Source organism: Pinus tabuliformis, chromosome X, assembly GCF_031772625.1.
Source record: "Pinus tabuliformis cultivar Carrire ecotype Pingquan chromosome X, CPIR1, whole genome shotgun sequence".
Taxonomy (NCBI): domain Eukaryota; kingdom Viridiplantae; phylum Streptophyta; class Pinopsida; order Pinales; family Pinaceae; genus Pinus; species Pinus tabuliformis.
In genome coordinates, this window is record NC_142308.1 from 1,221,730,606 (window position 1) to 1,221,748,284 (window position 17,679).

Here is a 17,679-nt window from a genome sequence, read left to right on the forward strand (position 1 = left end):
TTGCACTGATTTCCTTCGTTTAATTTATTCCAATTTTTGTTTTTCGATTGAACTTCGGAACTGTTTATGGTGGTCTAAATCTCAGCACCATGTTCCACCAGGAGAATTATCATCATTTATTTTATTTTTAATTTTTTATAGTGCTTTCTTCAACTCCAGAGCTCAAACACTTCAGGCACCATAAGCTACCATTTTCAATAGGAGTTAAACACTAGTCACAAGCAGTTTCGTTCGGCTAAGCTGCAGCGACAGTTGAATAGATTAAGTTATACAACTGAATAGTTGAATAGCTAAGTTGTGCAACTGTAAAATGCACTATGGTTAATTAATTTCTTATAGTTGATGCTGAAAATGGATGAACATTGTAAACAGGTTGCTTTTAAAATCGGAGATTCAAACATTCCACGTCCTTGGAGCCGTCATTCTCAGAAAAAGGAAGAAGACACTAAGAAAAGTATTAATGATAGGGATTCTGCCTTTCCAAAATAAAACAAAAATGAAGACCCTAAAGAGAACCCTAAATCGTCAATTATTGATAAGGATGATCCTCTATTTCAAGAGTTTCTTCAAGTTATGCAACCCAGAAGCAAGACAAAATTGTGGGCCAACGATACTGTTTTGGGTCCTAGTAATGATAACAGTTCTAAACTCAAACGGGTTGATAGTCAGACAGGAAAAGGGAACAAAAAGGTAGATGTTGAGATAGTTGATGGAGTCCTAAGAAAGCTACCAGTCGGAAAGGGTAAAAGTTCAGAGAAGTTAACACGTGTACATGTGAGGTTTGAAGATGAAAGTGACAGCGATTTTGAAGGAGAGGATTCAATGGAAAATGAAAATATTTTGATTGAACCACTTGATGGAGCTATTAGAACTCCAGAAGTAGATGAGTCCAATAATCTAGCTAAAGACGAGACAGTATAAGATATGGACTACTTTAAAAGCAGAATTAAGCAGTGTTGGGATGATAAGGCCGAGAGTGAGGAAGAGGAATCTGCAGATGAAATTGAAGAGCCTGTTATGAAGGCTTCATACAGCATTTCATTTTTGCTTCTATCTGAACAGTCTTTTTTATTACAGATCCAAACCTGCTGGGATTCAAAAACAATGATGCTGATCCTTAATGGATGTCATACCGAAAATTCATGTATCTGATATTTATATTTCCTTAATATAATACATATCGTTTTTCTCTCTTAAAAAAAAAAAAACCACAATGGGTGTCTCAGGTTCAATCTCATTGCGAGAAACGAGACAGCAGAATAGACGAACCGGGTAACGTTAAAATCCGATTTGGAGGCAATTGAGGGCGCGATATTCTCAGGCGTAACAGTTAGGACGACTGATTGAAGGGGCAGTTGTGCTCTCAGCTATCCATAACATACTCACTCATATTTTTTCACAACAGTGGAGAGGAGGAGGAAGCGAAATCTAGTGATATGTGGGTTCTTTAATTTGATTTATTTTGCTGTGAAATACTATCCATTGCTCATGAGATTTTGAGATTCCTGTTTTAATTTTTCAGGTCTCGAATTTGCGTGAAGAACTTACCCCGCTATCTCGAGGAGGATCGATTGAGAGAGTATTTCTCTCAGGCGGGAGAAGTAACAGATGCAAAAATAATAAGAACCAAGTAATTAACTTAATCTTTCCAACTCTCGATTTCTGATGCAAAAATCACAAGAACCAAGTAATTAACTTAAATCTTTCCAACTCTCGATTTCTATTATTTTAGGTTAACTGATTTAAGGACAATTATTTTCGTTTATGTGCACAGGGAGGGAAAGAGCCGTCAGTTTGGATTTGTCGGTTACAGGACGGAGGAAGAAGCCCAGGTTGCTGTCAAATACTTCCGGAATGCATTTTTGGACACCTGTAAATTGTCGTGCGAGGTTTTGCACTGATTTCCTTCGTTTAATTTATTCCAATTTTTGTTTTTCGATTGAACTTCGGAACTGTTTATGGTGGTCTAAATCTCAGCACCATGTTCCACCAGGAGAATTATCATCATTTATTTTATTTTTAATTTTTTATAGTGCTTTCTTCAACTCCAGAGCTCAAACACTTCAGGCACCATAAGCTACCATTTTCAATAGGAGTTAAACACTAGTCACAAGCAGTTTCGTTCGGCTAAGCTGCAGCGACAGTTGAATAGATTAAGTTATACAACTGAATAGTTGAATAGCTAAGTTGTGCAACTGTAAAATGCACTATGGTTAATTAATTTCTTATAGTTGATGCTGAAAATGGATGAACATTGTAAACAGGTTGCTTTTAAAATCGGAGATTCAAACATTCCACGTCCTTGGAGCCGTCATTCTCAGAAAAAGGAAGAAGACACTAAGAAAAGTATTAATGATAGGGATTCTGCCTTTCCAAAATAAAACAAAAATGAAGACCCTAAAGAGAACCCTAAATCGTCAATTATTGATAAGGATGATCCTCTATTTCAAGAGTTTCTTCAAGTTATGCAACCCAGAAGCAAGACAAAATTGTGGGCCAACGATACTGTTTTGGGTCCTAGTAATGATAACAGTTCTAAACTCAAACGGGTTGATAGTCAGACAGGAAAAGGGAACAAAAAGGTAGATGTTGAGATAGTTGATGGAGTCCTAAGAAAGCTACCAGTCGGAAAGGGTAAAAGTTCAGAGAAGTTAACACGTGTACATGTGAGGTTTGAAGATGAAAGTGACAGCGATTTTGAAGGAGAGGATTCAATGGAAAATGAAAATATTTTGATTGAACCACTTGATGGAGCTATTAGAACTCCAGAAGTAGATGAGTCCAATAATCTAGCTAAAGACGAGACAGTATAAGATATGGACTACTTTAAAAGCAGAATTAAGCAGTGTTGGGATGATAAGGCCGAGAGTGAGGAAGAGGAATCTGCAGATGAAATTGAAGAGCCTGTTATGAAGGCTTCATACAGCATTTCATTTTTGCTTCTATCTGAACAGTCTTTTTTATTACAGATCCAAACCTGCTGGGATTCAAAAACAATGATGCTGATCCTTAATGGATGTCATACCGAAAATTCATGTATCTGATATTTATATTTCCTTAATATAATACATATCGTTTTTCTCTCTTAAAAAAAAAAAAACCACAATGGGTGTCTCAGGTTCAATCTCATTGCGAGAAACGAGACAGCAGAATAGACGAACCGGGTAACGTTAAAATCCGATTTGGAGGCAATTGAGGGCGCGATATTCTCAGGCGTAACAGTTAGGACGACTGATTGAAGGGGCAGTTGTGCTCTCAGCTATCCATAACATACTCACTCATATTTTTTCACAACAGTGGAGAGGAGGAGGAAGCGAAATCTAGTGATATGTGGGTTCTTTAATTTGATTTATTTTGCTGTGAAATACTATCCATTGCTCATGAGATTTTGAGATTCCTGTTTTAATTTTTCAGGTCTCGAATTTGCGTGAAGAACTTACCCCGCTATCTCGAGGAGGATCGATTGAGAGAGTATTTCTCTCAGGCGGGAGAAGTAACAGATGCAAAAATAATAAGAACCAAGTAATTAACTTAATCTTTCCAACTCTCGATTTCTGATGCAAAAATCACAAGAACCAAGTAATTAACTTAAATCTTTCCAACTCTCGATTTCTATTATTTTAGGTTAACTGATTTAAGGACAATTATTTTCGTTTATGTGCACAGGGAGGGAAAGAGCCGTCAGTTTGGATTTGTCGGTTACAGGACGGAGGAAGAAGCCCAGGTTGCTGTCAAATACTTCCGGAATGCATTTTTGGACACCTGTAAATTGTCGTGCGAGGTTTTGCACTGATTTCCTTCGTTTAATTTATTCCAATTTTTGTTTTTTGATTGAACTTCGGAACTGTTTATGGTGGTCTAAATCTCAGCACCATGTTCCACCAGGAGAATTATCATCATTTATTTTATTTTTAATTTTTTATAGTGCTTTCTTCAACTCCAGAGCTCAAACACTTCAGGCACCATAAGCTACCATTTTCAATAGGAGTTAAACACTAGTCACAAGCAGTTTCGTTCGGCTAAGCTGCAGCGACAGTTGAATAGATTAAGTTATACAACTGAATAGTTGAATAGCTAAGTTGTGCAACTGTAAAATGCACTATGGTTAATTAATTTCTTATAGTTGATGCTGAAAATGGATGAACATTGTAAACAGGTTGCTTTTAAAATCGGAGATTCAAACATTCCACGTCCTTGGAGCCGTCATTCTCAGAAAAAGGAAGAAGACACTAAGAAAAGTATTAATGATAGGGATTCTGCCTTTCCAAAATAAAACAAAAATGAAGACCCTAAAGAGAACCCTAAATCGTCAATTATTGATAAGGATGATCCTCTATTTCAAGAGTTTCTTCAAGTTATGCAACCCAGAAGCAAGACAAAATTGTGGGCCAACGATACTGTTTTGGGTCCTAGTAATGATAACAGTTCTAAACTCAAACGGGTTGATAGTCAGACAGGAAAAGGGAACAAAAAGGTAGATGTTGAGATAGTTGATGGAGTCCTAAGAAAGCTACCAGTCGGAAAGGGTAAAAGTTCAGAGAAGTTAACACGTGTACATGTGAGGTTTGAAGATGAAAGTGACAGCGATTTTGAAGGAGAGGATTCAATGGAAAATGAAAATATTTTGATTGAACCACTTGATGGAGCTATTAGAACTCCAGAAGTAGATGAGTCCAATAATCTAGCTAAAGACGAGACAGTATAAGATATGGACTACTTTAAAAGCAGAATTAAGCAGTGTTGGGATGATAAGGCCGAGAGTGAGGAAGAGGAATCTGCAGATGAAATTGAAGAGCCTGTTATGAAGGCTTCATACAGCATTTCATTTTTGCTTCTATCTGAACAGTCTTTTTTATTACAGATCCAAACCTGCTGGGATTCAAAAACAATGATGCTGATCCTTAATGGATGTCATACCGAAAATTCATGTATCTGATATTTATATTTCCTTAATATAATACATATCGTTTTTCTCTCTTAAAAAAAAAAAAACCACAATGGGTGTCTCAGGTTCAATCTCATTGCGAGAAACGAGACAGCAGAATAGACGAACCGGGTAACGTTAAAATCCGATTTGGAGGCAATTGAGGGCGCGATATTCTCAGGCGTAACAGTTAGGACGACTGATTGAAGGGGCAGTTGTGCTCTCAGCTATCCATAACATACTCACTCATATTTTTTCACAACAGTGGAGAGGAGGAGGAAGCGAAATCTAGTGATATGTGGGTTCTTTAATTTGATTTATTTTGCTGTGAAATACTATCCATTGCTCATGAGATTTTGAGATTCCTGTTTTAATTTTTCAGGTCTCGAATTTGCGTGAAGAACTTACCCCGCTATCTCGAGGAGGATCGATTGAGAGAGTATTTCTCTCAGGCGGGAGAAGTAACAGATGCAAAAATAATAAGAACCAAGTAATTAACTTAATCTTTCCAACTCTCGATTTCTGATGCAAAAATCACAAGAACCAAGTAATTAACTTAAATCTTTCCAACTCTCGATTTCTATTATTTTAGGTTAACTGATTTAAGGACAATTATTTTCGTTTATGTGCACAGGGAGGGAAAGAGCCGTCAGTTTGGATTTGTCGGTTACAGGACGGAGGAAGAAGCCCAGGTTGCTGTCAAATACTTCCGGAATGCATTTTTGGACACCTGTAAATTGTCGTGCGAGGTTTTGCACTGATTTCCTTCGTTTAATTTATTCCAATTTTTGTTTTTTGATTGAACTTCGGAACTGTTTATGGTGGTCTAAATCTCAGCACCATGTTCCACCAGGAGAATTATCATCATTTATTTTATTTTTAATTTTTTATAGTGCTTTCTTCAACTCCAGAGCTCAAACACTTCAGGCACCATAAGCTACCATTTTCAATAGGAGTTAAACACTAGTCACAAGCAGTTTCGTTCGGCTAAGCTGCAGCGACAGTTGAATAGATTAAGTTATACAACTGAATAGTTGAATAGCTAAGTTGTGCAACTGTAAAATGCACTATGGTTAATTAATTTCTTATAGTTGATGCTGAAAATGGATGAACATTGTAAACAGGTTGCTTTTAAAATCGGAGATTCAAACATTCCACGTCCTTGGAGCCGTCATTCTCAGAAAAAGGAAGAAGACACTAAGAAAAGTATTAATGATAGGGATTCTGCCTTTCCAAAATAAAACAAAAATGAAGACCCTAAAGAGAACCCTAAATCGTCAATTATTGATAAGGATGATCCTCTATTTCAAGAGTTTCTTCAAGTTATGCAACCCAGAAGCAAGACAAAATTGTGGGCCAACGATACTGTTTTGGGTCCTAGTAATGATAACAGTTCTAAACTCAAACGGGTTGATAGTCAGACAGGAAAAGGGAACAAAAAGGTAGATGTTGAGATAGTTGATGGAGTCCTAAGAAAGCTACCAGTCGGAAAGGGTAAAAGTTCAGAGAAGTTAACACGTGTACATGTGAGGTTTGAAGATGAAAGTGACAGCGATTTTGAAGGAGAGGATTCAATGGAAAATGAAAATATTTTGATTGAACCACTTGATGGAGCTATTAGAACTCCAGAAGTAGATGAGTCCAATAATCTAGCTAAAGACGAGACAGTATAAGATATGGACTACTTTAAAAGCAGAATTAAGCAGTGTTGGGATGATAAGGCCGAGAGTGAGGAAGAGGAATCTGCAGATGAAATTGAAGAGCCTGTTATGAAGGCTTCATACAGCATTTCATTTTTGCTTCTATCTGAACAGTCTTTTTTATTACAGATCCAAACCTGCTGGGATTCAAAAACAATGATGCTGATCCTTAATGGATGTCATACCGAAAATTCATGTATCTGATATTTATATTTCCTTAATATAATACATATCGTTTTTCTCTCTTAAAAAAAAAAAAACCACAATGGGTGTCTCAGGTTCAATCTCATTGCGAGAAACGAGACAGCAGAATAGACGAACCGGGTAACGTTAAAATCCGATTTGGAGGCAATTGAGGGCGCGATATTCTCAGGCGTAACAGTTAGGACGACTGATTGAAGGGGCAGTTGTGCTCTCAGCTATCCATAACATACTCACTCATATTTTTTCACAACAGTGGAGAGGAGGAGGAAGCGAAATCTAGTGATATGTGGGTTCTTTAATTTGATTTATTTTGCTGTGAAATACTATCCATTGCTCATGAGATTTTGAGATTCCTGTTTTAATTTTTCAGGTCTCGAATTTGCGTGAAGAACTTACCCCGCTATCTCGAGGAGGATCGATTGAGAGAGTATTTCTCTCAGGCGGGAGAAGTAACAGATGCAAAAATAATAAGAACCAAGTAATTAACTTAATCTTTCCAACTCTCGATTTCTGATGCAAAAATCACAAGAACCAAGTAATTAACTTAAATCTTTCCAACTCTCGATTTCTATTATTTTAGGTTAACTGATTTAAGGACAATTATTTTCGTTTATGTGCACAGGGAGGGAAAGAGCCGTCAGTTTGGATTTGTCGGTTACAGGACGGAGGAAGAAGCCCAGGTTGCTGTCAAATACTTCCGGAATGCATTTTTGGACACCTGTAAATTGTCGTGCGAGGTTTTGCACTGATTTCCTTCGTTTAATTTATTCCAATTTTTGTTTTTTGATTGAACTTCGGAACTGTTTATGGTGGTCTAAATCTCAGCACCATGTTCCACCAGGAGAATTATCATCATTTATTTTATTTTTAATTTTTTATAGTGCTTTCTTCAACTCCAGAGCTCAAACACTTCAGGCACCATAAGCTACCATTTTCAATAGGAGTTAAACACTAGTCACAAGCAGTTTCGTTCGGCTAAGCTGCAGCGACAGTTGAATAGATTAAGTTATACAACTGAATAGTTGAATAGCTAAGTTGTGCAACTGTAAAATGCACTATGGTTAATTAATTTCTTATAGTTGATGCTGAAAATGGATGAACATTGTAAACAGGTTGCTTTTAAAATCGGAGATTCAAACATTCCACGTCCTTGGAGCCGTCATTCTCAGAAAAAGGAAGAAGACACTAAGAAAAGTATTAATGATAGGGATTCTGCCTTTCCAAAATAAAACAAAAATGAAGACCCTAAAGAGAACCCTAAATCGTCAATTATTGATAAGGATGATCCTCTATTTCAAGAGTTTCTTCAAGTTATGCAACCCAGAAGCAAGACAAAATTGTGGGCCAACGATACTGTTTTGGGTCCTAGTAATGATAACAGTTCTAAACTCAAACGGGTTGATAGTCAGACAGGAAAAGGGAACAAAAAGGTAGATGTTGAGATAGTTGATGGAGTCCTAAGAAAGCTACCAGTCGGAAAGGGTAAAAGTTCAGAGAAGTTAACACGTGTACATGTGAGGTTTGAAGATGAAAGTGACAGCGATTTTGAAGGAGAGGATTCAATGGAAAATGAAAATATTTTGATTGAACCACTTGATGGAGCTATTAGAACTCCAGAAGTAGATGAGTCCAATAATCTAGCTAAAGACGAGACAGTATAAGATATGGACTACTTTAAAAGCAGAATTAAGCAGTGTTGGGATGATAAGGCCGAGAGTGAGGAAGAGGAATCTGCAGATGAAATTGAAGAGCCTGTTATGAAGGCTTCATACAGCATTTCATTTTTGCTTCTATCTGAACAGTCTTTTTTATTACAGATCCAAACCTGCTGGGATTCAAAAACAATGATGCTGATCCTTAATGGATGTCATACCGAAAATTCATGTATCTGATATTTATATTTCCTTAATATAATACATATCGTTTTTCTCTCTTAAAAAAAAAAAACCACAATGGGTGTCTCAGGTTCAATCTCATTGCGAGAAACGAGACAGCAGAATAGACGAACCGGGTAACGTTAAAATCCGATTTGGAGGCAATTGAGGGCGCGATATTCTCAGGCGTAACAGTTAGGACGACTGATTGAAGGGGCAGTTGTGCTCTCAGCTATCCATAACATACTCACTCATATTTTTTCACAACAGTGGAGAGGAGGAGGAAGCGAAATCTAGTGATATGTGGGTTCTTTAATTTGATTTATTTTGCTGTGAAATACTATCCATTGCTCATGAGATTTTGAGATTCCTGTTTTAATTTTTCAGGTCTCGAATTTGCGTGAAGAACTTACCCCGCTATCTCGAGGAGGATCGATTGAGAGAGTATTTCTCTCAGGCGGGAGAAGTAACAGATGCAAAAATAATAAGAACCAAGTAATTAACTTAATCTTTCCAACTCTCGATTTCTGATGCAAAAATCACAAGAACCAAGTAATTAACTTAAATCTTTCCAACTCTCGATTTCTATTATTTTAGGTTAACTGATTTAAGGACAATTATTTTCGTTTATGTGCACAGGGAGGGAAAGAGCCGTCAGTTTGGATTTGTCGGTTACAGGACGGAGGAAGAAGCCCAGGTTGCTGTCAAATACTTCCGGAATGCATTTTTGGACACCTGTAAATTGTCGTGCGAGGTTTTGCACTGATTTCCTTCGTTTAATTTATTCCAATTTTTGTTTTTTGATTGAACTTCGGAACTGTTTATGGTGGTCTAAATCTCAGCACCATGTTCCACCAGGAGAATTATCATCATTTATTTTATTTTTAATTTTTTATAGTGCTTTCTTCAACTCCAGAGCTCAAACACTTCAGGCACCATAAGCTACCATTTTCAATAGGAGTTAAACACTAGTCACAAGCAGTTTCGTTCGGCTAAGCTGCAGCGACAGTTGAATAGATTAAGTTATACAACTGAATAGTTGAATAGCTAAGTTGTGCAACTGTAAAATGCACTATGGTTAATTAATTTCTTATAGTTGATGCTGAAAATGGATGAACATTGTAAACAGGTTGCTTTTAAAATCGGAGATTCAAACATTCCACGTCCTTGGAGCCGTCATTCTCAGAAAAAGGAAGAAGACACTAAGAAAAGTATTAATGATAGGGATTCTGCCTTTCCAAAATAAAACAAAAATGAAGACCCTAAAGAGAACCCTAAATCGTCAATTATTGATAAGGATGATCCTCTATTTCAAGAGTTTCTTCAAGTTATGCAACCCAGAAGCAAGACAAAATTGTGGGCCAACGATACTGTTTTGGGTCCTAGTAATGATAACAGTTCTAAACTCAAACGGGTTGATAGTCAGACAGGAAAAGGGAACAAAAAGGTAGATGTTGAGATAGTTGATGGAGTCCTAAGAAAGCTACCAGTCGGAAAGGGTAAAAGTTCAGAGAAGTTAACACGTGTACATGTGAGGTTTGAAGATGAAAGTGACAGCGATTTTGAAGGAGAGGATTCAATGGAAAATGAAAATATTTTGATTGAACCACTTGATGGAGCTATTAGAACTCCAGAAGTAGATGAGTCCAATAATCTAGCTAAAGACGAGACAGTATAAGATATGGACTACTTTAAAAGCAGAATTAAGCAGTGTTGGGATGATAAGGCCGAGAGTGAGGAAGAGGAATCTGCAGATGAAATTGAAGAGCCTGTTATGAAGGCTTCATACAGCATTTCATTTTTGCTTCTATCTGAACAGTCTTTTTTATTACAGATCCAAACCTGCTGGGATTCAAAAACAATGATGCTGATCCTTAATGGATGTCATACCGAAAATTCATGTATCTGATATTTATATTTCCTTAATATAATACATATCGTTTTTCTCTCTTAAAAAAAAAAAAACCACAATGGGTGTCTCAGGTTCAATCTCATTGCGAGAAACGAGACAGCAGAATAGACGAACCGGGTAACGTTAAAATCCGATTTGGAGGCAATTGAGGGCGCGATATTCTCAGGCGTAACAGTTAGGACGACTGATTGAAGGGGCAGTTGTGCTCTCAGCTATCCATAACATACTCACTCATATTTTTTCACAACAGTGGAGAGGAGGAGGAAGCGAAATCTAGTGATATGTGGGTTCTTTAATTTGATTTATTTTGCTGTGAAATACTATCCATTGCTCATGAGATTTTGAGATTCCTGTTTTAATTTTTCAGGTCTCGAATTTGCGTGAAGAACTTACCCCGCTATCTCGAGGAGGATCGATTGAGAGAGTATTTCTCTCAGGCGGGAGAAGTAACAGATGCAAAAATAATAAGAACCAAGTAATTAACTTAATCTTTCCAACTCTCGATTTCTGATGCAAAAATCACAAGAACCAAGTAATTAACTTAAATCTTTCCAACTCTCGATTTCTATTATTTTAGGTTAACTGATTTAAGGACAATTATTTTCGTTTATGTGCACAGGGAGGGAAAGAGCCGTCAGTTTGGATTTGTCGGTTACAGGACGGAGGAAGAAGCCCAGGTTGCTGTCAAATACTTCCGGAATGCATTTTTGGACACCTGTAAATTGTCGTGCGAGGTTTTGCACTGATTTCCTTCGTTTAATTTATTCCAATTTTTGTTTTTTGATTGAACTTCGGAACTGTTTATGGTGGTCTAAATCTCAGCACCATGTTCCACCAGGAGAATTATCATCATTTATTTTATTTTTAATTTTTTATAGTGCTTTCTTCAACTCCAGAGCTCAAACACTTCAGGCACCATAAGCTACCATTTTCAATAGGAGTTAAACACTAGTCACAAGCAGTTTCGTTCGGCTAAGCTGCAGCGACAGTTGAATAGATTAAGTTATACAACTGAATAGTTGAATAGCTAAGTTGTGCAACTGTAAAATGCACTATGGTTAATTAATTTCTTATAGTTGATGCTGAAAATGGATGAACATTGTAAACAGGTTGCTTTTAAAATCGGAGATTCAAACATTCCACGTCCTTGGAGCCGTCATTCTCAGAAAAAGGAAGAAGACACTAAGAAAAGTATTAATGATAGGGATTCTGCCTTTCCAAAATAAAACAAAAATGAAGACCCTAAAGAGAACCCTAAATCGTCAATTATTGATAAGGATGATCCTCTATTTCAAGAGTTTCTTCAAGTTATGCAACCCAGAAGCAAGACAAAATTGTGGGCCAACGATACTGTTTTGGGTCCTAGTAATGATAACAGTTCTAAACTCAAACGGGTTGATAGTCAGACAGGAAAAGGGAACAAAAAGGTAGATGTTGAGATAGTTGATGGAGTCCTAAGAAAGCTACCAGTCGGAAAGGGTAAAAGTTCAGAGAAGTTAACACGTGTACATGTGAGGTTTGAAGATGAAAGTGACAGCGATTTTGAAGGAGAGGATTCAATGGAAAATGAAAATATTTTGATTGAACCACTTGATGGAGCTATTAGAACTCCAGAAGTAGATGAGTCCAATAATCTAGCTAAAGACGAGACAGTATAAGATATGGACTACTTTAAAAGCAGAATTAAGCAGTGTTGGGATGATAAGGCCGAGAGTGAGGAAGAGGAATCTGCAGATGAAATTGAAGAGCCTGTTATGAAGGCTTCATACAGCATTTCATTTTTGCTTCTATCTGAACAGTCTTTTTTATTACAGATCCAAACCTGCTGGGATTCAAAAACAATGATGCTGATCCTTAATGGATGTCATACCGAAAATTCATGTATCTGATATTTATATTTCCTTAATATAATACATATCGTTTTTCTCTCTTAAAAAAAAAAAACCACAATGGGTGTCTCAGGTTCAATCTCATTGCGAGAAACGAGACAGCAGAATAGACGAACCGGGTAACGTTAAAATCCGATTTGGAGGCAATTGAGGGCGCGATATTCTCAGGCGTAACAGTTAGGACGACTGATTGAAGGGGCAGTTGTGCTCTCAGCTATCCATAACATACTCACTCGTATTTTTTCACAACAGTGGAGAGGAGGAGGAAGCGAAATCTAGTGATATGTGGGTTCTTTAATTTGATTTATTTTGCTGTGAAATACTATCCATTGCTCATGAGATTTTGAGATTCCTGTTTTAATTTTTCAGGTCTCGAATTTGCGTGAAGAACTTACCCCGCTATCTCGAGGAGGATCGATTGAGAGAGTATTTCTCTCAGGCGGGAGAAGTAACAGATGCAAAAATAATAAGAACCAAGTAATTAACTTAATCTTTCCAACTCTCGATTTCTGATGCAAAAATCACAAGAACCAAGTAATTAACTTAAATCTTTCCAACTCTCGATTTCTATTATTTTAGGTTAACTGATTTAAGGACAATTATTTTCGTTTATGTGCACAGGGAGGGAAAGAGCCGTCAGTTTGGATTTGTCGGTTACAGGACGGAGGAAGAAGCCCAGGTTGCTGTCAAATACTTCCGGAATGCATTTTTGGACACCTGTAAATTGTTGTGCGAGGTTTTGCACTGATTTCCTTCGTTTAATTTATTCCAATTTTTGTTTTTTGATTGAACTTCGGAACTGTTTATGGTGGTCTAAATCTCAGCACCATGTTCCACCAGGAGAATTATCATCATTTATTTTATTTTTAATTTTTTATAGTGCTTTCTTCAACTCCAGAGCTCAAACACTTCAGGCACCATAAGCTACCATTTTCAATAGGAGTTAAACACTAGTCACAAGCAGTTTCGTTCGGCTAAGCTGCAGCGACAGTTGAATAGATTAAGTTATACAACTGAATAGTTGAATAGCTAAGTTGTGCAACTGTAAAATGCACTATGGTTAATTAATTTCTTATAGTTGATGCTGAAAATGGATGAACATTGTAAACAGGTTGCTTTTAAAATCGGAGATTCAAACATTCCACGTCCTTGGAGCCGTCATTCTCAGAAAAAGGAAGAAGACACTAAGAAAAGTATTAATGATAGGGATTCTGCCTTTCCAAAATAAAACAAAAATGAAGACCCTAAAGACAACCCTAAATCGTCAATTATTGATAAGGATGATCCTCTATTTCAAGAGTTTCTTCAAGTTATGCAACCCAGAAGCAAGACAAAATTGTGGGCCAACGATACTGTTTTGGGTCCTAGTAATGATAACAGTTCTAAACTCAAACGGGTTGATAGTCAGACAGGAAAAGGGAACAAAAAGGTAGATGTTGAGATAGTTGATGGAGTCCTAAGAAAGCTACCAGTCGGAAAGGGTAAAAGTTCAGAGAAGTTAACACGTGTACATGTGAGGTTTGAAGATGAAAGTGACAGCGATTTTGAAGGAGAGGATTCAATGGAAAATGAAAATATTTTGATTGAACCACTTGATGGAGCTATTAGAACTCCAGAAGTAGATGAGTCCAATAATCTAGCTAAAGACGAGACAGTATAAGATATGGACTACTTTAAAAGCAGAATTAAGCAGTGTTGGGATGATAAGGCCGAGAGTGAGGAAGAGGAATCTGCAGATGAAATTGAAGAGCCTGTTATGAAGGCTTCATACAGCATTTCATTTTTGCTTCTATCTGAACAGTCTTTTTTATTACAGATCCAAACCTGCTGGGATTCAAAAACAATGATGCTGATCCTTAATGGATGTCATACCGAAAATTCATGTATCTGATATTTATATTTCCTTAATATAATACATATCGTTTTTCTCTCTTAAAAAAAAAAAAACCACAATGGGTGTCTCAGGTTCAATCTCATTGCGAGAAACGAGACAGCAGAATAGACGAGCCGGGTAACGTTAAAATCCGATTTGGAGGCAATTGAGGGCGCGATATTCTCAGGCGTAACAGTTAGGACGACTGATTGAAGGGGCAGTTGTGCTCTCAGCTATCCATAACATACTCACTCGTATTTTTTCACAACAGTGGAGAGGAGGAGGAAGCGAAATCTAGTGATATGTGGGTTCTTTAATTTGATTTATTTTGCTGTGAAATACTATCCATTGCTCATGAGATTTTGAGATTCCTGTTTTAATTTTTCAGGGCTCGAATTTGCGTGAAGAACTTACCCCGCTATCTCGAGGAGGATCGATTGAGAGAGTATTTCTCTCAGGCGGGAGAAGTAACAGATGCAAAAATAATAAGAACCAAGTAATTAACTTAATCTTTCCAACTCTCGATTTCTGATGCAAAAATCACAAGAACCAAGTAATTAACTTAAATCTTTCCAACTCTCGATTTCTATTATTTTAGGTTAACTGATTTAAGGACAATTATTTTCGTTTATGTGCACAGGGAGGGAAAGAGCCGTCAGTTTGGATTTGTCGGTTACAGGACGGAGGAAGAAGCCCAGGTTGCTGTCAAATACTTCCGGAATGCATTTTTGGACACCTGTAAATTGTCACTGATTTCCTTCGTTTCCTTGTTTTTTGATTGAACTTCGGAACTCTTTATGGTGGTCTAAATCTCAGCACCATGTTCCACCAGGAGAATTATCATCATTTATTTTATTTTTAATTTTTTATAGTGCTTTCTTCAACTCCAGAGCTCAAACACTTCAGGCACCATAAGCTACCATTTTCAATAGGAGTTAAACACTAGTCACAAGCAGTTTCGTTCGGCTAAGCTGCAGTGACAGTTGAATAGATTAAGTTATACAACTGAATAGTTGAATAGCTAAGTTGTGCAACTGTAAAATGCACTATGGTTAATTAATTTCTTATAGTTGATGCTGAAAATGGATGAACATTGTAAACAGGTTGCTTTTAAAATCGGAGATTCAAACATTCCACGTCCTTGGAGCCGTCATTCTCAGAAAAAGGAAGAAGACACTAAGAAAAGTATTAATGATAGGGATTCTGCCTTTCCAAATAAAACAAAAATGAAGACCCTAAAGACAATAAATCGTCAATTATTGATAAGGATGATCCTCTATTTCAAGAGTTTCTTCAAGTTATGCAACCCAGAAGCAAGACAAAATTGTGGGCCAACGATACTATTTTGGGTCCTAGTAATGATAACAATTCTAAACTCAAACGGGTTGATAGTCAGACAGGGAAAGGGAACAAAAAGGTAGATGTTGAGATAGTTGATGGAGTCCTAAGAAAGCTACCAGTCGGAAAGGGTAAAAGTTCAGAGAAGTTAACACGTGTACATGTGAGGTTTGAAGATGAAAGTGACAGCGATTTTGAAGGAGAGGATTCAATGGAAAATGAAAATATTTTGATTGAACCACTTGATGGAGCTATTAGAACTCCAGAAGTAGATGAGTCCAATAATCTAGCTAAAGACGAGACAGTATAAGATATGGACTACTTTAAAAGCAGAATTAAGCAGTGTTGGGATGATAAGGCCGAGAGTGAGGAAGAGGAATCTGCAGATGAAATTGAAGAGCCTGTTATGAAGGCTTCATACAGCATTTCATTTTTGCTTCTATCTGAACAGTCTTTCTTATTACAGATCCAAACCTGCTGGGATTCAAAAACAATGATGCTGATCCTTAATGGATGTCATACCGAAAATTCATGTATCTGATATTTATATTTCCTTAATATAATACATATCATTTTTCTCTCTTAAAAAAAAAAAAACCACAATGGGTGTCTCAGGTTCAATCTCATTGCGAGAAACGAGACAGCAAAATAGACGAACCGGGTAACGTTAAAATCCGATTTGGAGGCAATTGAGGGCGCGATATTCTCAGGCGTAACAGTTAGGACGACTGATTGAAGGGGCAGTTGCGCTCTCAGCTATCCATAACATACTCACTCATATTTTTTCACAACAGTGGAGAGGAGGAGGAAGCGAAATCTAGTGATATGTGGGTTCTTTAATTTGATTTATTTTGCTGTGAAATACTATCCATTGCTCATGAGATTTTGAGATTCCTGTTTTAATTTTTCAGGTCTCGAATTTGTGTGAAGAACTTACCCCGCTATCTCGAGGAGGATCGATTGAGAGAGTATTTCTCTCAGGCGGGAGAAGTAACAGATGCAAAAATAATAAGAACCAAGTAATTAACTTAATCTTTCCAACTCTCGATTTCTGATGCAAAAATCACAAGAACCAAGTAATTAACTTAAATCTTTCCAACTCTCGATTTCTATTATTTTAGGTTAACTGATTTAAGGACAATTATTTTCGTTTATGTGCACAGGGAGGGAAAGAGCCGTCAGTTTGGATTTGTCGGTTACAGGACGGAGGAAGAAGCCCAGGTTGCTGTCAAATACTTCCGGAATGCATTTTTGGACACCTGTAAATTGTCGTGCGAGGTTTTGCACTGATTTCCTTCGTTTAATTTATTCCAATTTTTGTTTTTTGATTGAACTTCGGAACTGTTTATGGTGGTCTAAATCTCAGCACCATGTTCCACCAGGAGAATTATCATCATTTATTTTATTTTTAATTTTTTATAGTGCTTTCTTCAACTCCAGAGCTCAAACACTTCAGGCACCATAAGCTACCATTTTCAATAGGAGTTAAACACTAGTCACAAGCAGTTTCGTTCGGCTAAGCTGCAGCGACAGTTGAATAGATTAAGTTATACAACTGAATAGTTGAATAGCTAAGTTGTGCAACTGTAAAATGCACTATGGTTAATTAATTTCTTATAGTTGATGCTGAAAATGGATGAACATTGTAAACAGGTTGCTTTTAAAATCGGAGATTCAAACATTCCACGTCCTTGGAGCCGTCATTCTCAGAAAAAGGAAGAAGACACTAAGAAAAGTATTAATGATAGGGATTCTGCCTTTCCAAAATAAAACAAAAATGAAGACCCTAAAGACAACCCTAAATCGTCAATTATTGATAAGGATGATCCTCTATTTCAAGAGTTTCTTCAAGTTATGCAACCCAGAAGCAAGACAAAATTGTGGGCCAATGATACTGTTTTGGGTCCTAGTAATGATAACAGTTCTAAACTCAAATGGGTTGATAGTCAGACAGGAAAAGGGAAC

The 17,679-nt window shown here is 37.0% G+C and overlaps 1 long non-coding RNA gene across 1 annotated transcript; it reads left to right on the forward strand.

Moving 5' to 3' along the window:
• Positions 1–3,669: 3,669 nt before the first annotated feature.
• Positions 3,670–12,154, forward strand: LOC149144370 (uncharacterized). Its single transcript, XR_016264070.1, has 5 exons — positions 3,670–5,414; positions 5,559–7,306; positions 7,451–9,197; positions 9,342–11,089; positions 11,234–12,154. It is a non-coding gene; the product is annotated as an uncharacterized LOC149144370 (long non-coding RNA).
• The last annotated feature ends 5,525 nt before the right edge of the window (positions 12,155–17,679 follow it).